This window comes from Arachis hypogaea, chromosome 3 (assembly GCF_003086295.3).
Source record: "Arachis hypogaea cultivar Tifrunner chromosome 3, arahy.Tifrunner.gnm2.J5K5, whole genome shotgun sequence".
NCBI lineage: Eukaryota > Viridiplantae > Streptophyta > Magnoliopsida > Fabales > Fabaceae > Arachis > Arachis hypogaea.
The window spans coordinates 80,828,435-80,852,450 of record NC_092038.1 but is presented as its reverse complement, the minus strand read 5'-3'; positions in this window follow the sequence as shown (position 1 = coordinate 80,852,450).

Sequence of the window (24,016 nt, the reverse complement as noted above, 5' to 3'; positions counted from 1 at the left end):
TGGACCTGCATGACACAAGCACATGGTTAGGGACAGCTTGATTTAGCCGCTTAGGCCTGGATTTTATTTCCTTGGGCCCTCCTATCCATTGATGCTCAAAGCCTTGGATCCTTTTTTTTTACCCTTGCCTTTTGGTTTTAAGGGCTATTGACTTTTTCTGCTTGCTTTTTCTTTTTCTTTCTATATTTTTTTTCGCCAGTTTTTTTTCGCAAGCCTTTGCTTTTTCACTGCTTTTTCTTGCTTCAAGAATTAATTTTATGATTTTTTATATTGTCAATAACATTTCTCTTTGTTCATCATTCTTTCAAGAGTCAACAGTTTTAACATTCATAAATAATAAGATAAAAAATATGCACTTTTCAAGCATTCATTCAGAAAAAAGTATTGTCACCACATCAATATAATTAAACTAAATTCAAGGATAAATTCGAAATTCATGTACTTCTTGTTCTTTTGAATTAAAAACATTTTTCATTTAAGAGAGGTGAAGGATTCATAGAATTATTCATAGCCTTAAGACATAGTTACTAAATACTAATGATCATGTAATAAAGACACAAGTATAGATAAACATATAACATAAAAAAATGAAAAGCAGAAGAAAAATTTAAGAACAAGGAATGAGTCCACCTTAGTGAGGGTGGCGCCTTCTTGAAGGACCATTGATGTCCTTGAGCTCTTCTATGTCTCTGAATTGTTGTAATTTAGTTTCTCTTAGTTTCCTCTTCAGAGTTCTTTCAGGTTCTGGATCAGCTTCAACAAGAATGCCTTTTTCCTTGTTCCTGCTCATATGAAAGAGAAGAGGAAAAGAAAAGGAAGAGGAATCCTCTATGTCATAGTAAAGAGGATCCTTATTATTAGTAGAAGAAGAAAGGGGATAATGGAAGGAGAGGGATGAATAGTCTGTATAAAGAGTAAGGATAGGGGAGGTGATAAGAGATGAAGAGAAGTGTTAGTAAATAAATAAATAAATAGAAGAAGATGAGAGAGGGATTTTCGAAAATATTTTTGAAAAGGAGTTAGTAATTTCGAAAATTAAAGATGAATTAAAATTAAAATTAAAATTTGAAACAATTAGTTAATTAAAAAGAATTTTTGAAAAAGGGGTGAGATATTTTCGAAAATTAGAGAGGAAAGAGTAGTTAGGTGGTTTTGAAAAAGATAAGAAACAAACAAAAAGTTAATTAGTTAGTTGAAAAAGATATTAAAATCAAATTTGAAAAGATAAGAAGATAAGAAGTTAGATGAGATATTTTAAAATCAAATTTTTGAAAAAGATATAATTTTAAAAAAGATAAGATAAAAAGATAAGATAAATAGATAAGATAAAAAGATTAGATTTTTAAGAAAAAGATATTTTTAAAAAAAGATTTAATTTTTAAAATTTAAAATTAATTACTTAACTAACAAGAAACTAAAAGATAAGATTCTAGAATTTAAAGATTGAACCTTTCTTAAAAAGAAAGTAACAAACTTCACATTTTTGAATCAATCACATTAATTGTTAGCTAATTTTCAAAAATTTGATATAAAGATAAGAAAAAGATTTTGAAAATAATTTGAAAAAGATTTTTGGAATTTTCGAAAATAATGAAAAAAATGAAAAAGATATGATTTTTGAAAAAGATTTTAAAAAGATAAGATTTTTAAAATTGAAAATTTGACTTGACTTGTAAGAAACAACTAATTTTAAAAATTTTTGACCAAGTCAACCCAAAATTTCGAAATTTTGGAGAAAAATAAGGAAAAGATAATTTTTTTTATTTTTGAATTTTTAATTATGAGAGAGAAAAACACAAAAATGACCCAAAACATGAAAATTTTGGATCAAACACATGATGCATGCAAGAACACTATGAATGTCAAGATGAACACCAAGAACACTTTGAAGATCATGATGAACATCAAGAACATAATTTTGAAAAATTTTTAATGCAAAGAAAACATGCAAGACACCAAACTTAGAAATCTTTAATGCATGGACTCTAACAAACGAAAAATGCATATGAAAAACAACAAACAACACAAAACAAGAAAACATCAAGATCAAACAAGAAGACTTACCAAGAATAACTTGAAGATCATGAAGAACACCATGAATGCATGAATTTTCGAAAAATGCAAGAAAAATTTTTAAAGCATGCAATTGACACCAAACTTAAAAGTTGACTCAAGACTCAAACAAGAAACACAAAAAAATTTTTGATTTTTATGATTTTATGAATTTTTTTGTATTTTTATTATTTTTTTCGAAAAACAATATTAGAAAAACGAAAAAAAATTTTGAAAAATTTTTTGAAAACTTTTTGAAAAGAAAATTACCTAATCTGAGCAACAAGATGAACCGTCAGTTGTCCATACTCGAACAATCCCCGGCAACGGCGTCAAAAACTTGGTGGACGAAATTATGATCACATCAATGTAGTATTCTTTGTTGTTGTATGGAATCATTATTATGGCTCTTTGTTATGTGTGTACACAACTCCGTTCAACTAGCCAACAAGTGTACTGGGTCGTCCAAGTAATACCTTACGTGAGTAAGGGTCGATCCCACAGAGATTGTTGGTATGAAGCAAGCTATGGTCACCTTGTAAATCTCAGTCAGGCGGATTCAAGTATAATTGGATTATTGGTTTAAATTTGATTAATGGAATAAATAGAAAATAAAGATAAATAAACTAAGATAGAAATACTTATGTAAATTAATGGTGGGAATTTCAGATAGGCGTATGGAGATGCTGTGCTCCTCTCGAATTTCTACTTTCTTATTACATTCATCCAATCCTTCTTACTCCTTTCCATGGCAAGCTGTATGTAGGGCATCACCGTTGTCAATGGCTACATCCCATCCTCTCAGTGAAAATGGTCCTATGCTCTGTCACAGCACGGCTAATCATCTGTCGGTTCTCAATCAGGTTGGAATAGAATCCCTTGATTCTTTTGCGTCTGTCACTAACGCCCAGCCTTCAGGAGTTTGAAGCTTGTCACAGTCATTCAATCCCAGAATCCTACTCGGAATACCATAGACAAGGTTTAGACTTTCCGGATTCTCATGAATGCCGCCATCAATTCTAGCTTATACCACAGAGATTCTATTGGGGAATCTAAGAGATATGCGCCCGGCCTAAGGTAGAACGGAAGTGGTTGTCAGTCACGCGCGTTCATAGGTGAGAATGATGATGAGTGTCATGGATCATCACATTCATCAAATTGAAGTGCAACGTATATCTTGGAATAAGAATAAAAGAGAATTGAATAGAAAGTAATAGTAATTGTATTGAAGCTTGAGGTACAGCAGAGCTCCACACCCTTAATCTATGGTGTGTAGAAACTCCACCGTTGAAAATACATAAGTGAAAGGTTCAGGCATGGCCGAGAGGCCAGCCCCCTGAATGATCAAAAGACCGAATGGTCAAAAGATAACTAATACACGAGTAAAAAGTCTTATTTATACTAAACTAGCTACTAGGGTTTACATGAGTAAGTAATTGATGCATAAATCCACTTCCGGGGCCCACTTGGTGTATGTTTGGGCTGAGCTTGATCTATCCACGAGCTGAGGCTTCTCTTGGAGTTGAACGCCAAGTTATAACGTGTTTTGGGCGTTCAACTCCGGGTTGTGACGTGTTTCTAGCGTTTAACTCTAGACAGCAGCATGTACTTGGCGTTGAGCGCCACTTTACATCGTCAATTCCCAAATAAAGTATGGACTATTATATATTGCTGGAAAACTCTGGATGTCTACTTTCCAACGCCGTTGAGAGCGCGCCATTTGGAGTTCTGTAGCTCCAGAAAATCCATTTTGAGTGCAGGGAGGTCAGATTCCAACAGCATCAGTAGTCCTTTGTCAGCCTCCTATCAGAGTTTTGCTCAAGTCCCTCAATTTCAGCCAGAAATTACCTGAAATCACAGAAAAACACACAAACTCATAGTAAAGTCCAGAAATGTGAATTTAACATAAAAACTAATGAAAACATCCCTAAAAGTAGCTTGAACTTACTAAAAACTACCTAAAAACAATGCCAAAAAGCGTATAAATTATCCGCTCATCAGTGAGCAGTCTCAATATCTCAAGTTTAATGCTTTAAAGTCCGAAATGCATGCTCACAAACATGTATGCTAAACATACCAGTCTGATATCCTAGGTAGCACATAGTCACACACAGAGTATGCACAGAAGCATAATCAGTCCGTCTCTCAGGCTCTTTAGGAATGAACTGCTCTGACACCATAATGTAATACCCTATTACACTGAGCTTTACGCTTAACTCGTAAAATAGAGGTGGTGTGGTATTATGACCTCTAAAATAAAATGCGTACATATAATAGTAGAAGGATTATAATATGCTAGGAGCCTTGAAGAGTAGAGAAAATAAAAAATCGTGACATAAAAGTGCAACGCTCAAGAAACGAGCTAACTTACGTACTAAGAAAGATATAGCTATTAAATGTAAAGTAACCCAAAATAGGAATAGAGAGTCAAAGAAACAAAGTAACAAGCTCCTAACTCAGTAATGCACGGAAACTTGTCTCTTAACAAATTTCCCTTCGGCAAGTATACCGAATTGTCGTCAAGTAAACACTCACAATAGAGTGAGGTCGAATCCCACAGGGATTGATTGGTCGAGCAACTTTAATTAGAGGAATGTTCTAGTTGAGCTAAGCAAAGTTGAGTTGAGAATTGCAGAAAATTAAATGGCTGGAAAGATAAATGACAAGGAATGTAAGTGCTGAAAGTAAATGGTGGAATATAAATTGTAGAAAAGTAAATTGCAAAATCTTAAATGGGAAGTTGGGGAGATGAGAATCAACGTAAATAGCAGAAATTAAAGAGAAAAGGTAAGATTAGAAATGGGAAAATTTATTGGGTTCAAGAGATGTTGCATTCTCCGGATCAAGTTCATTTTCATCTCTTCCTCAATCAATGCATTCATTGATCTCCTTGGCAATCTTAAGTGATTGGATCCCAATTCCTTGGCAACACAATCTCTCTAAACTTGAACAATTGCCCAATTCCTTGATTTAATTGCTCATGGGAAGAGATGAAGTATGGTCACTGATTATACCACATGCATTCTCAAATCAAAGTGTTGGTAGGATTATATATCACTATATCCATCCAAATCCCAATTCGGTCCAGCATGAGAAAGTATTTCTAGCATGATCTCCTCATTCCTCTTCCAAGGTTCCGAGGAGATCCAATTATGGAGAGCTTCTTTTCTAAGATAACTAACCAATTAAATGAAGATCGAAAGCTTTCTAGTAAAATCAAGAGAAAAGAAAGAAGAAGAAGAATGAAAACTACAATTAATCCATCAAATTACAACAGAGCTCCCTAACCCAATGAAAAGGGGTTTATTTGTTCATAGCTCTGGGAATGGAAAGCAAAAATGAGAAGTGCATTGTAAAGTAAACGAAATTGCAGAGAAAGTAAATATACAGAGTGTTTAAAATTTTGGATCCCCTAGATCCCAATTCCAATCCCCTTTTAGTTCAAAAATACTCTTATATATACTACTCCTCTAATCTTTTATTAGCTCTACAAGTCTTGGATATAGGCCTTTGATCTTCAAATGAAGCAGTTACAGACTTTAGTGGGCTTAGCTTTGCTTGCAGAAAGAAGTTAAGTCAGGCATGGTTCACGTTTAATCAAGGTGTTAGTGGTGTTAACGTTAAGTATAAATCCTGGTTCGAAGACGTCAGTGACACTAACTTTGTCACTAACGTCCCAACCCATTTGAGCTACGTTAACTCACATGTTAGTGGAACTACTGTGACCACTAACGTAGCCCTTCCTATCCTTCGCTAGCGTTATTGGCGCTAACTTTGCCAATAACGCTGTAGCCTTGCCTTTCTCCCATGTTAATGGTCCACGTTAGTGTTACTAACGTGGCTATTAACATGGGAATGCCATGACATGAAGACGTTAGTGACACTAACTTTGTCACTAATGTTACAAAACTTCTTCCCTTCCACGTTAGTGCTCACGTTAATGGCATTAACGTGGGCATATTGGTCATCTCCAACGTTAGTGACAAAGTTAGTGTCACTAACGTTGGCTTCTTATCCTTGCTCCACGTTACCTCCTATGTTAGTGGCACTAACGTGGGTAAACTTGGCATGTTCCAACGTTAGTGACAAAGTTAGTGTCACTAACGTTGGCGATCCTTTTTGCTCCACGTTAGAGCTCACGTTAGTGGTGTTAACTTAACTCTTAACGTGGTGTTCATGGCCTTTGTAACGTTAGTGGTATTAACTTCACCACTAACGTTGGAGCTTCTTCTTTCTTCCTCATTAGTCCCCACGTTAGTGCATCTAACGTGGCAACTAATGTAGGCTAAGTTGGCCTTTGAAGATGTTAGTGGTGTTAACTTTACCACTAACGTTGCAAGCTTGCTCCCTTTCCACGTTAGTGACCACGAACATGGTCACTAACGTGACTACTAACATGGCTCTTCTATGCTTCATTTGGCCTGAAATCAAACAAACAAATTGCATCAAAGCTTTGTTCTAGATTATGAGATCCTGCATCACCTAAATTGACATTCAATTCATGCATTATTCTCATGAAATCATGTATATTTCACAATGTTTGCTTGAATCAAGATGTAAGTGCATATTCACTCAAAAACTTGCTTATTACCTAAGAAAATGCATGAAACTACCTAAAATATGTAAAGAAAAGGCTAGTGAAACTGGCCAAGATGCCCTAACATCACAACACCAAACTTAAACCTTGCTTGTCCCCAAGAAAGTACTAAAACATAAGAAGAAAGAATGAATGTACAAGATAAACAAGTCCTTATTTATAGAAGTCAAGTCCTTAGTTTATGGGGTTTCAAGCATAGCCACTTAGGTTCATGCCTTTGCTGGTTTCTAGGCCCTTAACATGCCCTTGAACACTCACTTGGTTGCATTCTATGAGACTCTTATTTATTGATCCCCTTCTTTTTTTTTTGCATTGCTTTCTTAGGCTAAGTGCTCTGTGTTGAGGCAACTCTTTATGATGAGCTTTCAGCCAGCACTCCCGAACCAGTTGGTTCAAGGTACTAGGTGTTGAAGCACCCCTAAGGACCTACTCCCTCAAGTCTCTCCTCCACACATACACACCACAGGCATATGGTTTGTTATTTTCTTCCTTGAGACCTTGGTATCCAACACCTCTTTGGGTTACTAAATGCTTTGTAGCAAGGTTGCTCTTGATAATGGACTTTCAGTTGATAATCCCGGGTTAGTTAACTCAAGTTACCAAGTGATGAAGCACTCATAAGAACTTATTCATCCAAGCAGATCCTTTGCACAAAAACACCACAGACACAAGTCTCAAGATTCAAACTCTTTGTGCCTAGCCTTATTTCATGTTCTTTTCTTTCTCTTCTCTTCTTTCTTTCTTTTCCTTTTCATACCTTATCATTTGTTTCTTATTAGGGTGTTGTTATTCAGCTAGTATCATAGGATGCATTTTCAAGCATATAGTTCAGGACACATAATTACCCTTGTACCTTATTGATGAACCAACTTAGCAAACTAGTTACCACCACAAACATTGGGACTTTATTCTATAACATGGACTCCACTCTTATTTTTCGTAACGTTTTCTTTTATTTAATCCAAGGGACAAGCATACATTTAAGTAATATGGAGTGGAAGCAGTGAACTGGCTTGTAAAACACCAACTTAAGAAATGACATTTGAAGACAGAATTAAAAGCCCTAAGCTATCATGGAAGCATGTTCTATTTCATACATGATTTTCCTTATTTTAGACTTAAAAAAGAAGAAAAGAAACTCCACCACCTTTTTCTGGTGTGCCCACATCCTCTTGTTCCCTTCTTCTTCTTGGTTTTCTTCTTGATTGCTTGAATCTCCACCTTCCTTGTGTTTTTCGGTCAACTTTTTCCAAAAGCCAGCCTTCTCCACCTTCTTCTTCAATGTTTCCTTTTGATGTCTTACCTTCCCCTTCTCTTGCTCCTTTAAATCCTTGTAGATTGCATTATATCTTGGGATGGTTGAGTGTAAATTATGCAGATGCCCAGCCACATAAGTCAGCTTGGTTTGGGTGTTTACATCATATTCTTCCCTGTTTAATTGCCTTCCTTCATTAATCACAGTGAACTCATTGAATGCTTTTATTTGAGCGATTTGGCATTGGTTGAGTTCTTGAATGCTCTTTTCTTGACGCTCTTGTCTTTCGGATACTTGGTTGATGGATTGAGCAAGCTGGGAGTAATGCTCCTGTTGTTGCTCCATTTGTTGTTTGTGCAACTCCTTCTGGTGATTCAGCAATTGTAACTAGAAGTTCCTTTGTTTCTCTTGCCCCTCTATGTATCTCTCTATTAGATCCGCAATGGCTCATTGGATGTGACTGATGAGCGGATATTTTATACATTTTTTGTGGGGTAATTTCATGTAGATTTTAATGTGTTTTAGTTAGTTTTTAGTATATTTTTATTAGTTTTTAGGCAAAATTCATATTTCTGGACTTTACTATGAGTTTGTGTGTTTTTCTATGATTTCAGGTATTTTCTGGCTGAAATTGAGGGAGCTGAGCAAAAATCTTATTTAGGCTGAAAAAGGACTGCTGATGTTGTTGGATTCTGACCTCCCTGCACTCGGAATGGAATTTTTGGAGTTACAAGAGTCCAATTGGCGCACTCTCAATTGGGTTGGAAAGTAGACATCCAGGGCTTTCCAGCAAAATATAATAGTCCATACTTTGTGCGAAGATAGACGATGTAAACTGGCATTTAATGCCAGTTCCATGTTGCAGTCTGGCGTTCAGCGCCAGAAACAGGTTGCAAGTTAGAGTTCAATGCCAGAAACAGGTTACAACCTGTTGTTCGACTCCAGAAACAGCCCAGGCACATGAGAAGCTTAAGTCTCAGCCTCAGCACACACCAAGTGGGCCCCAGAAGTGGATTTCTGCACTATTCATCTTAGTTTACTCATTTTCTGTAAACCTAGGCTACTAGTTTAGTATTTAAACAACTTTTAGAGACTTATTTTGTATCTCATGACATTTTTAGATCTGAATTATATACTTTTTGATGGCATGAGTCTCTAAACTCTATTGTTGGGGGTGAAGAGCTCTGCGGCGTCTCGATGACTTAATGCAATTATTTCTGCTTTCCATTCAAACACGCTTGTTCCTATCTAAGATGTTCTTTCGCGCTTCACTATGAAGAAGGTGATGATCTGTGACACTCATCATCTTCCTCAATCCATGAACATGTGTTTGACAACCACCTTCGTTCTACATTAGATTGAATGAGTATCTCTTAGATTCCTTAATCAGAATCTTCGTGGTATAAGCTAGAATATATTGGCAGCATCCTTGAGAATCCGGAAAGTCTAAACCTTGTCTGTGGTATTTCGAGTAGGATTCTAGGATTGAATGACTGCGAGCTTCAAACTCGTGAGTGTTGGGCGTAGTGATAGACGCAAAAGGATCAAGGGATCTTATTCCGACATGATCGAGAACCGACAGATGATTAGTCGTGCTGTGACAGAGGCATTTGGACCATTTTCACTGAGAGGATGGGAAGTAGCCATTGACAACGGTGATGCCCTACATACAGCTTGCCATGGAAGGAGCCTTGCATGTATGAAAGTGAGAAAGCATTATGTTGCAGGTATTCAGAGGACAAAGCATCTCCAAAACTCCAACATATTCTCCATTATTGCGTAACAATTATTTATTTTATGCCCTTTCACTTTTTACAATTAAAACTAAGAATCATTATTGATATTATATCCTAACTAAGAGTTACAGGATAACCATAGGTTGCTTCAAGCCAACAATCTCCATGGGATTCGACCCTTACTCACGTAAGGTATTACTTGGACAACCCAGTGCACTTGCTGGTTAGTTGTGCGAAGTTGTAAAGAATTGTGATTTCCAATTTCGTGCACCAAGTTTTTGGCGCCGTTGCCGGGGATTGTTTGAGTTTGAACAACTGACGGTGATTCTTGTTACTTAGATTAGGAAAAATTTGTCTTTTTGGTTTAGAGTCACTAGAATTGCATCTTCTATTATTCCTTTTAAAAATTATTCAAAAATATTATTTTTCTTTAATTGAATTTTCATTTTTTTATGAGTTTAGTGTCATGTTCTAAGTTGGTGTCAATTGCATGCTTTTCTTTGTCTCTCAAGTTTTCGAATTGCGTATTATTGTTTTTCCTTGATCTTCAAATTGTTCTTGTCAATTTTTCTTGTTTGATATTTGGTTTGTCTTGTTTTGTGTCTTTTCTTGTTTTTCTTGTGCTTTTTCAAATTTTTAGTTTTCAAAAAAAATTTCATTTCAAAATTTTTCAAATCTTACCGTTTTAAGATTTTTAAAATTATAGCTTTTTCAAAAGTATTCTAACCACTTTCTTTCTCCTCACTTTTTCGAAATTCTTCATAAAATATTTTCAAATTCTTTTTGTTTTTGTTTTTATTTTAGTTTTTATTTTATTTTATTTTATTATTTTGAAACCTCCTCTATAATAATAAAATAAAGAAAATAAATTCACATCATCTCCCTTTCTCCATTATGGACTTAAGTGGAAATGAACAGTCCAGAAGGACTTTGGGGTCATATGCTAACCCCTCTACTGCTTCATATGAGAGTAGTATCTGTATACCCTCCATTGGAGTTAGTAGTTTTGAGTTGAATCCTCAGCTCATTATCATGGTGTAGCAAAATTGCCAGTATTCTGGTCTTCCACAAGAAGAACCTACAGAGTTTCTAGCACAATTTTTACAAATTGCTGACACAGTACATGATAAAGAAGTAGATCAGGATGTCTACAGATTATTACCGTTTCCATTTGCTGTAAAAGACCAAGTTAAAAGGTGGTTAAATAACCAACCTAAGGCTAGCATAAAGACATGGAAACATCTGTCAGAAAAATTCCTGAATCAATACTTCCCTCCAAAATGGATGGCACAGCTAAGGCTGAGCATCCAAGGCTTTAAACAAGGAGATAATGAATCCCTTTATGATGCCTGGGAGAGATACAGAGAGATGCTAAGAAAATGCCCCTCTGAAATATTTTCAGAGTGGGTGCAGTTAGACATCTTCTATTATGGGCTTACAGAGAGGCTCAGATTTCTCTAGACCACTCAGCTGGTGGATCTATACACATGAGAAAAACAATTGAAGAAGCTCAAGAGCTCATTGATACAGTTGCCAGAAATCAGCATCTGTACCTAATCAGTGAACCTTCCATGAAAGAAGAGGCTAAAACAGTAACTGCTGAACTCAGCCTGCAGAATAAGTTACTGAATTCAATTAGTAACTGGATTTTCTAACAAAACAATTAGCTGAATTCAAGGAGATATTGCAAGAAACAAAAATGGCTAATATGAATATGGAAGTGTAGTTGAAGAAAACAGAACAACAGTTATCAAAACAAATAACAGAAGAGTGCCAAGCAGTTCAATTAAGAAGTGAAAAAATATTAAATAACTCACTTCAAGGCAGCAGGAAGCCAAGAAATGAACAAACTGCTACCCAAAATCCCTCTGAGGACAGTCAGAGCCCAGAGAGGAATAATTCTGGTGCTCAAACGCCAGAAAAGGGGGTGGAAAGCTGGCATTGAACGCCCAACCCATGCCCAGTCCTGGTATTCAACGCCAGAAACAGGCAAGGAATTGTCATTGAACGCCCAAGGAAAGCACAGTTCTTGCGTTCAGACGCCAAAAACAGGTAAGGAGTTGGCGTCTAACACCACTCCAGCTTCCACCCCTGGCATTCAAATGCCAGTGGAAGATAAGACACGTACAAGTGCTGATAGCAACCCCTCTAAAAGGGCTTCTCAACCCACATCTGTAGGCAATAAACCTATAGCAACTAAGGTTGAGGAATACAAAGCCAAAATGCCTTATCCTCAGAGACTCCGCCAAGCGGAACAGGATAAGCAATTTGCCCACTTTGCAGACTATCTCAGGACTCTTGAAATAAAGATTCGGTTTGCAGAGGCATTTGAGCAAATACCCTCTTATGCTAAGTTCATGAAAGAATTTTACCTTATTGAAGAATGTAGTGCAGTCATTCTGAAAAGCTTACCTGAGAAGCTTAAAGATCCCGGAAGCTTTATGATACCATGCACATTAGAGGGTACTTGTACCAAGCAAGCTTTATGTGATCTTGGGAGAAGTATCAACCTAATACCTGCATCTACTATCATAAAGCTTGGTTTGACTGAAGAAATCATACCAACCCGGATATGTCTTCAACTTGCTGATGGCTCCATTAAATACCCATAAGGCGTGATTGAAGACATGATTGTCAAGGTTGGGCCATTTGCCTTTCCCACTGACTTTGTGGTGCTGGAAATGGAGGAGCACAATAGTGCAACTCTCATTCTAGGAAGACCTTTCCTAGCAACTGGACAAACCCTAAGTGACGTCCAAAAAGGGGAAGTGATCTTGAGAGTCAATGAAGACGAGTTTAAGTTGAATGTTGTCAAAGCTATGCAGCATCCAGACACCCCAAATGACTGCATGAGCATTGATATTATTGACTCTCTGGTAAAAGAGGTCAATATGACTGAGAATCTCGAATCAGAGCTAGAGGATATCTTTAAAGATGCTCAGCCTGATCTGGAAGAATCAGAGAGAATAATAGAACCTCTAAAAATCCCTCAAGAAGAGGAGAAACCTCCCAAACCCGAGCTCAAACCATTACCACCATCCCTGAAATATGCATTTCTGGGAGAAGGTGATACCTTTCCTATAATCATAGGCTCTACCTTAGAGCCACAGGAAGAGGAAGTACTAATTCAAGTGCTAAGGACACACAAGACATCTCTTGGGTGGTCCATCAGTGATCTTAAGGGCATTAGCCCAGCCAGATGGATGCACAAGATCCTATTGGAGGGTGACACTAAGCCAGTGGTTCAACCACAAAGGCGGCTGAATCCAGCCATGAAGGAGGTGGTGCAGAAGGAGGTCACTAAATTACTAGAGGCTGGGATTATTTATCCTATTTCTGATAGCCCCTGGGTAAGCCCTGTCCAAGTCGTCCCTAAGAAAGGTGGCATGACAGTAGTTCATAATGAAAAAAATGAATTGGTTCCTACAAGAATAGTTACAGTGTGGCGTATGTGTATTGATTATAGAAGGCTCAATACAGCTACCAGAAAGGATCATTTTCCTTTACCCTTCATAGACCAGATGCTAGAAAGACTAGCAGGTCATGAATAATACTGCTTCCTGGATGGATATTCAGGTTATAATCAAATTGCAGTAGATCCCCAGGATCAAGAGAAAATAGCATTCACATGTCCATCCGGAGTATTTGCATACAGAAGGATGCCATTTGGTCTGTGTAATGCACCTGCAACCTTTCAAAGGTGCATGCTCTCAATTTTCTCTGATATGGTGGAAAATTTTTTGGAAGTCTTCATGGATGACTTTTCAGTATTTGGAGACTCATTCAGCTCCTGCCCTGACCATCTAGCACTTGTTCTAAAGAGGTGTCAAGAGACTAACCTGGTTCGAAACTGGGAGAAATGTCACTTTATGGTGACTGAAGGAATTGTCCTTGGGCACAAAGTTTCGAATAAGGGAATAGAAGTGGATCAAGCTAAGGTAGAGGTAATTGAAAAATTACCGCCACCTGCCAATGTTAAGGCAATCAGAAGCTTTTTGCAGGATTCTATAGGAGGTTTATAAAAGATTTTTCAAAAATCGCCAAACCTCTGAGTGATCTGCTAGCTGCTGACACGCCATTTATCTTTGATAAGGAGTGTCTACAGGCGTTTGAGACTCTGAAAGCTAAGCTGGTTGGTGCACGAAATTGTGATCTCTAATTGATGCCAGGGCATCTTGGCTAGTTTTACTAGCCATTTTTTGTATGCTTTAGGATGGTTTCATGCATTTTTTTAGGAAATAAGCAAGTATTTGGGTGAAAATGCAATCATACCATGATTCAAGCAAACATTGTAAATTTTGAATGATTTCATGAGAATTATGCATGAATTGAATGATAAATTGGATGATGCATGATCCCATGATTAAGAGCAAGACTTTGATGCACTTTGTTTGATTGATTTCAGGTAACAAGAAGCAGAGAAGACCACGTTAGTGCCACTAACGTGGAAGAAAAGAGAAGCCCCAACGTTAGTGAGAAAGTTAGTGGCATTAACTTTGAAGAAGGAGAGCATGGAACATTAGTGGTAAAAGTGAATGCCACTAACGTTTGTGAAGCAAAGAAGGCCTACGTTAGCTTCCACGTTAGTTACATTAACGTGGGAACTAACGTGGAAGGAAAGGGAAACGCCAATGTTAGTGGAAAAAGTGAGTGCCACTAACGTTTGTGAAGCAAAAAGTCCCACGTTAACTACATTAACGTGGTAGTTAACGTGGAAGGAAAGGGAGATGCCAACGTTAGTGGAAAAGGTGATCTCCACTAACGTTTTCAAAGAAAAAAGACCCACCTTAACGGCCACGTTAACTACATTAACATGGTAGTTAACGTGGGCAAAAGTCTCACCTGGCAGCCTGACCATGCCTTCATCAAACAAGAATAACTTGAGCCACAAAGATTCAAATGAGGTGATTTTAAAAACATTGGAAAGTAGGATTCTAGAGCTTTCCAAGCATATATGGCACTACATGGTGGACACTGAATTCAAGGGAGAAAACTTGCCCCGAAAGTGCAAAGATAGACATAGTATCAACCTGTAGTAAGGCCAGCTGACCTCCTCACCTTCCAAGAAGTGTAACTCGAGCTGTAGAGCTCCAAATGATGAGCTTCTAAAGGAGTTGGAAAGTAGACATCCAGGGCTTTCCAAAAATATATAATAGTATGGGGTGGACATTAAGTTTGAGCTCCAGAACCTGGCAATATTAAGCCCATGATCGCTAGCGTTATTGTGACTCACGTTTTTCAGTAACGCTGGCGACTATGCCAGCGACCATGTCCACTTCAAAGGAGCATAACTTGAGTTACAGAGGTCTAATTGAGGTGATTTTAGTTGCGTTAGAAAGCTGACATTCAGAGGTTTTCAAATATATATAATAATCTATAGTGGTCATGAAATTGGAGCACAAACATGAGGCATCTTTTAAGCCCCAAAAACACCAATTGGTAACAAGTGCAACGTTAGCCACAATAACTTTAGCACTAACGCCACACTTGTAGCGTTAGTGTGGCTAACGGTAGCACTAACTTTAGCACCTGGACCTCAACTTGATTTACTTCTCTTTCAAGGACCACCCAACCTCAAGGAAGCAAGCCCACAAGTGTCAACCAATCAAGGCCACAAGAAGCATCTAGAATAGGAATTTTTATTTAATTGTAATTTGTTTTTAATTTTATTTTATAATTTAGGAGAGGCTATATAAAGGCCTTAGTTTGTACATTCAAGGTAGGCTGGAGATTGGGGATTGAAGAGGGGTCTTCGGACTCCCTCCCCTCACACACTTTTCCTTCTCTTTCTTTTCTTTGTACTTTTCATTTATGAATTTGGAAGTTTCAATGTTAGTTTTAATCTTCATCTTTACTTTTCTGCACTTTCTTTCATTTCTATTTTGGTAGAGCAATGATCAACTAACTCTTTTCATTGGGTTAGAGAGCTCTATTGTGATTCAATGGATCAATTGTAGTTCTTATTCTTCTTCTTCTTTCTTTTCTCTTGATTTTACTAGAGAGATTTCGATCTTCATCTAATTGGGTAATTGTCTTGGAAGAGAAATTGCTCATACTTGGATTTCCTCGGAACCTTGAAAGAGGAATGAGGAAATCATGCTAGAAATGCTCTCTCACATTGGATTAGGTTGGGGGTTGGATGGATATTGTGACATTTAATCCTACCAATACTTTGATCTATGAATGTGTGTGGTATAATCAGTGACCAAACTTCATCTCTTCTCATGAGCAATTAAATCAAGGAATTGGGAAATTGTTCAAGCTTAGAGAGATTGGATTGCCAAGGAATTGGGATCCAATCACTTAAGATTGCCAAGGAGATCAATGAATGCATTGATTGAGGAAGAGATGAGAATGAACTTTATCCGGAGGATTGGAATATCTCTTGATCCCAATGTTCATTTTATTTTTAGTTCTTACATTTACTTTTCTTGCCATTTTACTTTTCTGCACTTTATTGCTTTCTTTACCTTTATGCCATTTACATTTCCTTGTTACTTATCACTCCAATATGATTCGTCTAACTAGGATAATCAATTAACCATTGATTGCTTAATCCGTTAATCTCTGTGGGATTTGACCTCACTCTTTTGTGAGTTATTACTTAACGACAATTCGGTATACTTGCCGAAGGAAAATTTGTTGAGAGACAAGTTTTAATACATCACTAATAATGGCATTCAACTTGGTATGCGCATCTACTAACTCAGTACTTTCTTCACAACTTCGCACAACTAACCAGCTAGTGCACTGGGTCGTCCAAGTAATAAACCTTACGTGAGTAAGGGTCGATCCCACAGAGATTGTTGGTATGAAGCAAGCTACGGTCATCTTGTAAATCTCAGTTAGGCGGATAATAAATGATTATGGAGTTTTCGAATAATAATAATAAATAAACAGAAAATAAAGATAGAAACACTTATGTAAATCATTGGTGGGAATTTCAGATAGGTATATGAAGATGATGTGCTCCTTTTGAATATCTGCTTTCCTACTGCCTTCATCCAATTCTTCTTACTCATTTCCATGGTAAGCTGTATGTAGGGCATCACCATTGTCAATGGCTACATCCCATCCTCTCAGTGAAAAAGGTCCAAATGCTCTGTCACGGCACGGCTAATCATTTGTCGGTTCTCGATCATGTCGGAATAGAATCCATTGATTCTTTTGCGCTTGTCATCACGCCCAACAATCGCGAGTTTGAAGCTCGTCACAGTCATTCAATCCCTGTATCCTACTCGGAATACCACAGACAAGGTTTAGACTTTCTGGATTCTCATGAATGCTGCCATCAATTCTAGCTTATACCACGAAGATTCTGATCAAGGAATCCAAGAGATATGCACTCGGTCTAAGGTAGAACGGAAGTGGTTGTCAGTCACGCGTTCATAGTTGAGAATGATGATGAGTGTCACGGATCATCACATTTGTCATGGTGAAGTGCAACGAATATCTTAGAACAGAAATAAACTAAATTGAATTGAAAATAGTAGTAATTGCATTGAAACTCGAGGTACAGCAGAGCTCCACACCCTTAATCTATGGTGTGCAGAAACTCCACCGTTGAAAATACATAAGTGATAGTCCAGGCATGGCCGAATGGCCAGCCTATATGGTCTAAGAACTAAACGTCCAAAGATGTGGTCAAAGACTATACTGTCAAAAGATGTCTAATACAATAGTAAAATGTCCTATTTATACTAGACTAGCTACTAGGGTTTACAGAAGTAAGTAATTGATGTAGAAATCCACTTTCGGGGCCCACTTGGTGTGTGCTTGGGCTGAACTTGAGCTTTACACATGTAGAGGCTTCTTTTGGAGTTGAACGCCAAGTTGTAACGTGTTTTTGGCGTTCAACTCTGGTTCGTGACGTGTTTCTGGCGTTTGACTCCAGAATGCAACATGGAACTGGTGTTGAGCGCCAGTTTGCGTCATCTAATCTCGAATAAAGTATAGACTATTATATATTTCTGGAAAGCTCTGGATGTCTAATTTCCAACGCCGTTGAGAGCGCGCCATTTGGTGTTCTGTAGCTCCAAAAAATCTATTTCGAGTATAGGAAGGTCAGAATCCAACAGCATCAGTAGTCCTTTTGACAGCCTTTTATCAGAATTTTGCTCAGGTCCCTCAATTTCAGCCAGAAAATACCTGGAATCATAGAAAAACACACAAACTCAAAGTAAAATCCAGAAATGTAAATTTAGCATAAAAAGTAATGAAAACATCCCTAAAAAGTAGCTAGATCCTACTAAAAACTATCTAAAAACAATGCCAAAAAGCGTATAAATTATCCGCTCATCACAACACCAAACTTAAATTGTTGCTTGTCCCCAAGAAACTGAAAATAAAATAGGATAAAAAGGAGAGAATATACTATAAAGCTCAAAATATCAATGAATATTAGTTCTAACTAGATGAGCGGGACTTGTAGCTTTTTGCTTCTGAACAGTTTTGGCATCTCACTTTATCCTTTAAAGTTTAGAATGATTGGCATCTATGGGAACTTAGAATTTCAGATAGTGTTATTGATTCTCCTAGTTAAGTATGTTGATTCTTGAACACAGCTACTTTTATGAGTCTTGGCCGTGGCCCTAAGCATTTTGTTTTCCAGTATTACCACCGGATACATAAATGCCACAGACACATGAATGGGTGAACCTTTTCAGATTGTGACTCAGCTTTGCTAAAGTCCCCAGTTTAGGTGTCCAGGGTTCTTAAGCACACTCTTTTTGCTTTGGATCACGACTTTAACCACTCAGTCTCAAGCTTTTCACTTGGACCTGCATGCCACAAGCACATGGTTAGGGACAGCTTGATTTAGCCGCTTAGGCCTGGATTTTATTTCCTTGGGCCCTCCTATCCATTGATGCTCAAAGCCTTGGATCCTTTTTACCCTTGCCTTTTAGTTTTAAGGGCTATTGGCTTTTTCTGCTTGCTTTTTCTTTTTCTTTCTATTTTTTTCGCCAATTTTTTTTTCGCAAGGTTTTGCTATTCACTGCTTTTTCTTACTTCAAGAATCATATTTATGATTTTTTAGATTATCAATAACATTTCTCTTTGTTCATCATTCTTTCAAGAGCCAACAGTTTTAACATTCATAAACAACAAGATCAAAATTATGCACTGTTTAAGCATTCATTTAGAAAACAAAAAATGTTGTCACCACATCTATATAATTAAACTAATTTCAAGGACAATTTCGAAATTCATGTACTTCTTGTTCTTTTTAATTAGAAACATTTTTCATTTAAGAGAGGTGAAGGATTCATGGAATTATTCATAGCCTTAAGACATAGTTACTACATACTAATGATCATGAAGTAGAGACACAAAACATAAACAAACATATAGCATAAAAACTGAAAAACAGAGAAATAAGAACAAGGATTGAGTCCACCTCAGTGATGGTGGCGCTTTCTTCTTGAAGAACCAATGATGTCCTTGAGCTCTTCTATGTCTCTTCCTTGCCTTTGTTGCTCCTCCCTCATTGCTCTTTGATCTTCTCTAATTTCATGGAGAATGATGGAGTGCTCTTGATGTTCCACCCTTAATTGATCCATATTGTAACTCAAGGCATCTAGAGAAGTGTTGAGTTGTTCCCAATAATTGTTGGGAGGAAAGTGCATCCCTTGAGGCATCTCCGGGATTCCTTGGTGATGAGCTTCCTCATGTGTCTCTTGGGATCCATGAGTGGGCTCTCTTGTTTGCTCTATCTTTTTCTTAGTGATGGGCTTATCCTCCTCAATGGGGATGTCTCCTTCTATGATAACTCCAGCTGAGTAACATAGATGGCTTATCCTTGCGATGGTGGAGGAATTTTCGACTATTTTGTAGAATTTAAGGGAGATGACTTCATAAACTTCTAGTTCCTCTCCATTCATGATGCTATGAATCATGATGGCCCGATTCACAGTAACTTCGGATCGGTTGCTAGTGGGGATGATGGAATGTTGGATGAACTCCAACCATCCTCTAGCCACAGGCTTGAGGTCCAGTCTTCTTAATTGAACCGGCTTGCCTTTGGAGTCTCTTTTCCATTGAGCTCCTTCCACACATATGTCCATAAGGACTTGGTCCAACCTTTGATCAAAGTTGACCCTTCTAGTGTAGGGGCGTGCATCTCCTTGCATCATAGGCAAGTTGAACGCCAACCTCTCATTTTCCGAACTAAAATCTAAGTATTTTCCCCAAACCATTGTAATATATTTCTTTGGATTCGGGTTCACACTTTGATCATGGTTCCTAGTGATCCATGCATGGGCATAGAACTCTTGAACCATTAAGATTCTGACTTGTTGAATGGGGTTGGTCAGAACTTCCCAACCTCTTCTTTGGATCTCATGTCAGATCTCCGGATACTCATTTTTCTTGAGTTTGAAAGGGACCTTGGGGATCACCTTCTTCTTGGCCACAACTTCATAGAAGTAGTCTTAATGGGCTTTGGAGATGAATCTCTCCATCTCCCAAGACTCGGAGGTGGAAGCTTTCGTCTTCCCTTTCCCTTTTCTAGAGGTTTCTCTGGACTTAGGTGCCATCAATGGTTATGGAAAAACAAAAAAGCTATGCTTTTACCACACCAAACTTAGAAAATTGCTCGCCCTTGAGCAAGAGAAGAAAGAATAGATGATGAAGAAGAAGAATATATGGAGGAGAGGGAGAGATGGTTGTGTTTTGGCCAAGGAGGAGAAGAGAGGGTTGTGTTGTGTGAAAATAAAGGAGAATGAAGGGGCTTATATAGTGGAGGGAGAGGGGTTAAGGTTCGGCCATATTGGGTGGGTTGGGTGGGAAAAGGGATTTTGAATTTTGAAGGTAGGTGGGGTTTATGGGGAAGAGTGGATGGGGAAGAGAGATTGAGGTGATTGGTGAAGAGTTTTGGGAAAGAGTGTTATTGGATTGTGTGAAGAGGAGAAAAGGTGAGTTGAGGTAGGTGGGGATCCTATGGGGTCCACAAATCCTGAGATGATCTTGTGAGGTACACAGATCCTGAGGTGTCAAGGATTATCATCCTTGCACCAATGAGGCGTGTAAAATGCCCTCTGCATGCAATCCTGGCGTTCAACGCCAGATTGATGCTTGTTTCTGGCATTGAACGCCAGCTTCATGCTTGTTTTGGGCGTTCAACGCCCATTTGCAGCATGTTTCTGGCGTTGAACGCCAGTTCCATGCTTGTTTCTGGCGTTCAGCGCCAACTTTCCTCGGGTGTATTCCTGGCGTTTAAACGCCAGAATGTTGCTTGTTTCTGGCGTTCAACGCCAGATCCATGCTCTGTCCTGGCGTTGAATGCCAGCCAGATGCTCCTTACTGGCGTTTAAACGCCAGTAAGCCCTTCCTCCAGGGTGTGCTTTTTCTTCTGCTATTTTTGATTCTATTTTTAATTTTAGTATTTATTTTGTGACTCCACATGATCATGAACCTAATAAAACATAAAAGAACAATAAAAGAAAAATAAAATTAGATAAATAAAAATTGGGTTGCTTCCCAATAAGCGCTTCTTTAATGTCAATAGCTTGACAGTGGGCTCTCATGGAGCCTCACAGGTGATCAGGTCAATGTTGTAGACTCCCAACACCAAACTTAGAGTTTGGATGTGGGGATTCAACACCAAACTTAGAATTTGGCTGTGGCCTCCCAACACCAAACTCAGAGTTTGATTGTGGGGGCTTTGTTTGACTCTGCACTGAGAGAAGCTTTTCATGCTTCCTCTCTATTATTAAAGAAGAACACCCTTGGGTCTTAAACACAAGGTAGTCCCCATTCAATTGAAGCACTAATTCTCCTCTGTTTACATCTATCACAGCTCCTGCAGTGGCTAGGAAAGGTCTTCCAAGGATGATGCATTCATCCTTCTCCTTCCTAGTGTCTAAGATTATGAAATCAGCAGGGATGTAAAGGCCTTCAACCTTCACTAACACGTCCTCTACCAATCCATAGGCTTGTCTTACTAACTTATCTGCCATTTGTAATGAGAATATGGCAGGCTGTACCTTAATGATCCCCAGCTTCTCCATTACAGAGAGTGGCATAAGATTTATGCCTGATCCTAGGTCACACAGAGCCTTCTCAAAGGTCATGGTGCCTATGGTACAGGGTATTAAGAATTTGCCAGGATCTTGTCTCTTTTGAGGTAAAGTTTGCTGAATCCAAGTATCTAGTTCATTAACGAGCAACGGAGGTTCACCTTCCCAAGTCTCATTACCAAACAGTTTGGCATTCAGCTTCATGATGGCTCCTAGATATTGAACAACTTGCTCTCCAGTTACATCTTCATCCTCTTTAGAGGAAGAATAGTTTTCAGAGCTCATGAATGGCAGAAGGAGGTTAATGGAATCTTTATGGTCTCTATATGAGTCTCAGATTCCTTTAGGTCCTCAATAAGGAACTCTTTCTTGCTTGAGAGACGTCCCATGAGGTCTTCCTCATTGGGATTCACGTCCTCTCCTTCCTCTCTAGGTTCTGCCATGTTGATTATGTCAATGGCCTTGCACTCTTTTTTTGGATTCTCTTCAGTGTTGCTTGGTAGAGTACTAGGAGGAGTTCCACTTGTGCCTCCAGATTTCTAATGGAGGACCCTGTTTCACTCATGAAACTTAAAGTGGCCTTAGACAGATCAGAGACTAAGTTTTCTAAGTTAGAGGTGCTCTGCTCAGAATTCTCTGTCTGTTGCTGAGAAGTTGATGGATGATGAGCGGATAATTTATACGCTTTTTGGCATTGTTTTTAGGTAATTTTTAGTAAGTTCAAGCTACTTTTAGGGATGCTTTCATTAGTTTTTATGTAAAATTCACATTTCTGGACTTTACTATGAGTTTGTGTGTTTTTCTGTGATTTCAGGTAATTTCTGGCTGAAATTGAGGGACTTGAGCAAAACTCTGAAAAAGGCTGACAAAAGGACTGCTGATGCTGTTGGAATCTAACCTCCCTGCACTCAAAATAGATTTTCTGGAGCTACAGAACTCCAAATGCCGCGCTCTAAACGGCGTAATAGTCCATACTTTATTCGGGAATTGACGACGTAAAGTGGCGCTCAACGCCAAGTACATGCTGCTGTCTGGAGTTAAACGCCAGAAACACGTCACGACCCGGAGTTGAACGCCCAAAACACGTTACAACTTGGCGTTCAACTCCAAGAGGAGCCTCAGCTTGTGGATAGATCAAGCTCAGCCCAAGCACACACCAAGTGGGCCCCGGAAGTGGATTTATGCAACAATTACTTACTCATGTAAACCCTAGTAGCTAGTCTAGTATAAATAGGATAAGTTACTATTGTATTAGACATCTTTGGTCTCAGTTTTGTTTTATTCTTCATCTTAAGAGGCTATTGATCACGTTTTAGGGGGCTGGCCATTCGGCCATGCCTGAACCTTTCACTTATGTATTTTCAACGGTGGAGTTTCTACACACCATAGATTAAGGGTGTGGAGCTCTGCTGTACCTCAAGTTTCAATACAATTACTATTATCTTCTATTCAATTCTCTTTTATTCTTATTCCAAGATATACGTTGCACTTCAACTTGATGAATGTGATGATCCGTGACACTCATCATCATTCTCACCTATGAACGCACGTGACTGACAACCACTTCCGTTCTACCTTAGGCCGGGCGCATATCTCTTAGATTCCCCAACAAAATCTTCGTGGTATAAGCTAGATAAATGGCGGCATTCATGGGAATCCGGAAAGTCTAACCTTGTCTGTGGTATTCCGAGTAGGATTCCGGGAATCTGGAAAGTCTAACCTTGTCTGTGGTATTCCGAGTAAGATTCCGGTATTGAATGACTGTGACGAGTTTCAAACTCTTGAAGGCTGGGCGTTCGTGACAGACGCAAAAGAATCAATGGATTCTATTCCAACCTGATTGAGAACTGACAGATGATTAGCCGTGCTATGACAGAGCATTTGGACCATTTTCACTGAGAGGATGGGATGTAGCCATTGTCAAGGGTGATGCCTCCAGACGATTAGCCATGCAGTGACAGCGCATAGGACCATTTTCCCGAGAGGATGAAAAGTAGCCATTGACGACGGTAATGTCCTACATACAGCTTGCCATGGAAAGGAGTAAGAAGAATTGGATGAATGTAATAAGAAAGTAGAGATTTAAGAGGAGCACAGCACCTCCACATGCCTATCTGAAATTCCCACTATTGATTTACATAAGTATTTCTATCCTATTTTATTTTCTGTTTGTAATTTATTTTCGAACTTATCATAAACCATTTAATCTGCCTAACTGAGATTTACAAGGTGACCATAGCTTGCTTCATACCAACAATCTCTGTGGGATCGACCCTTACTCACGTAAGGTATTACTTGGACGACCCAGTATACTTGCTGGCTAGTTGAACGGAGTTGTGTCCACACATAGCAAAGAGCC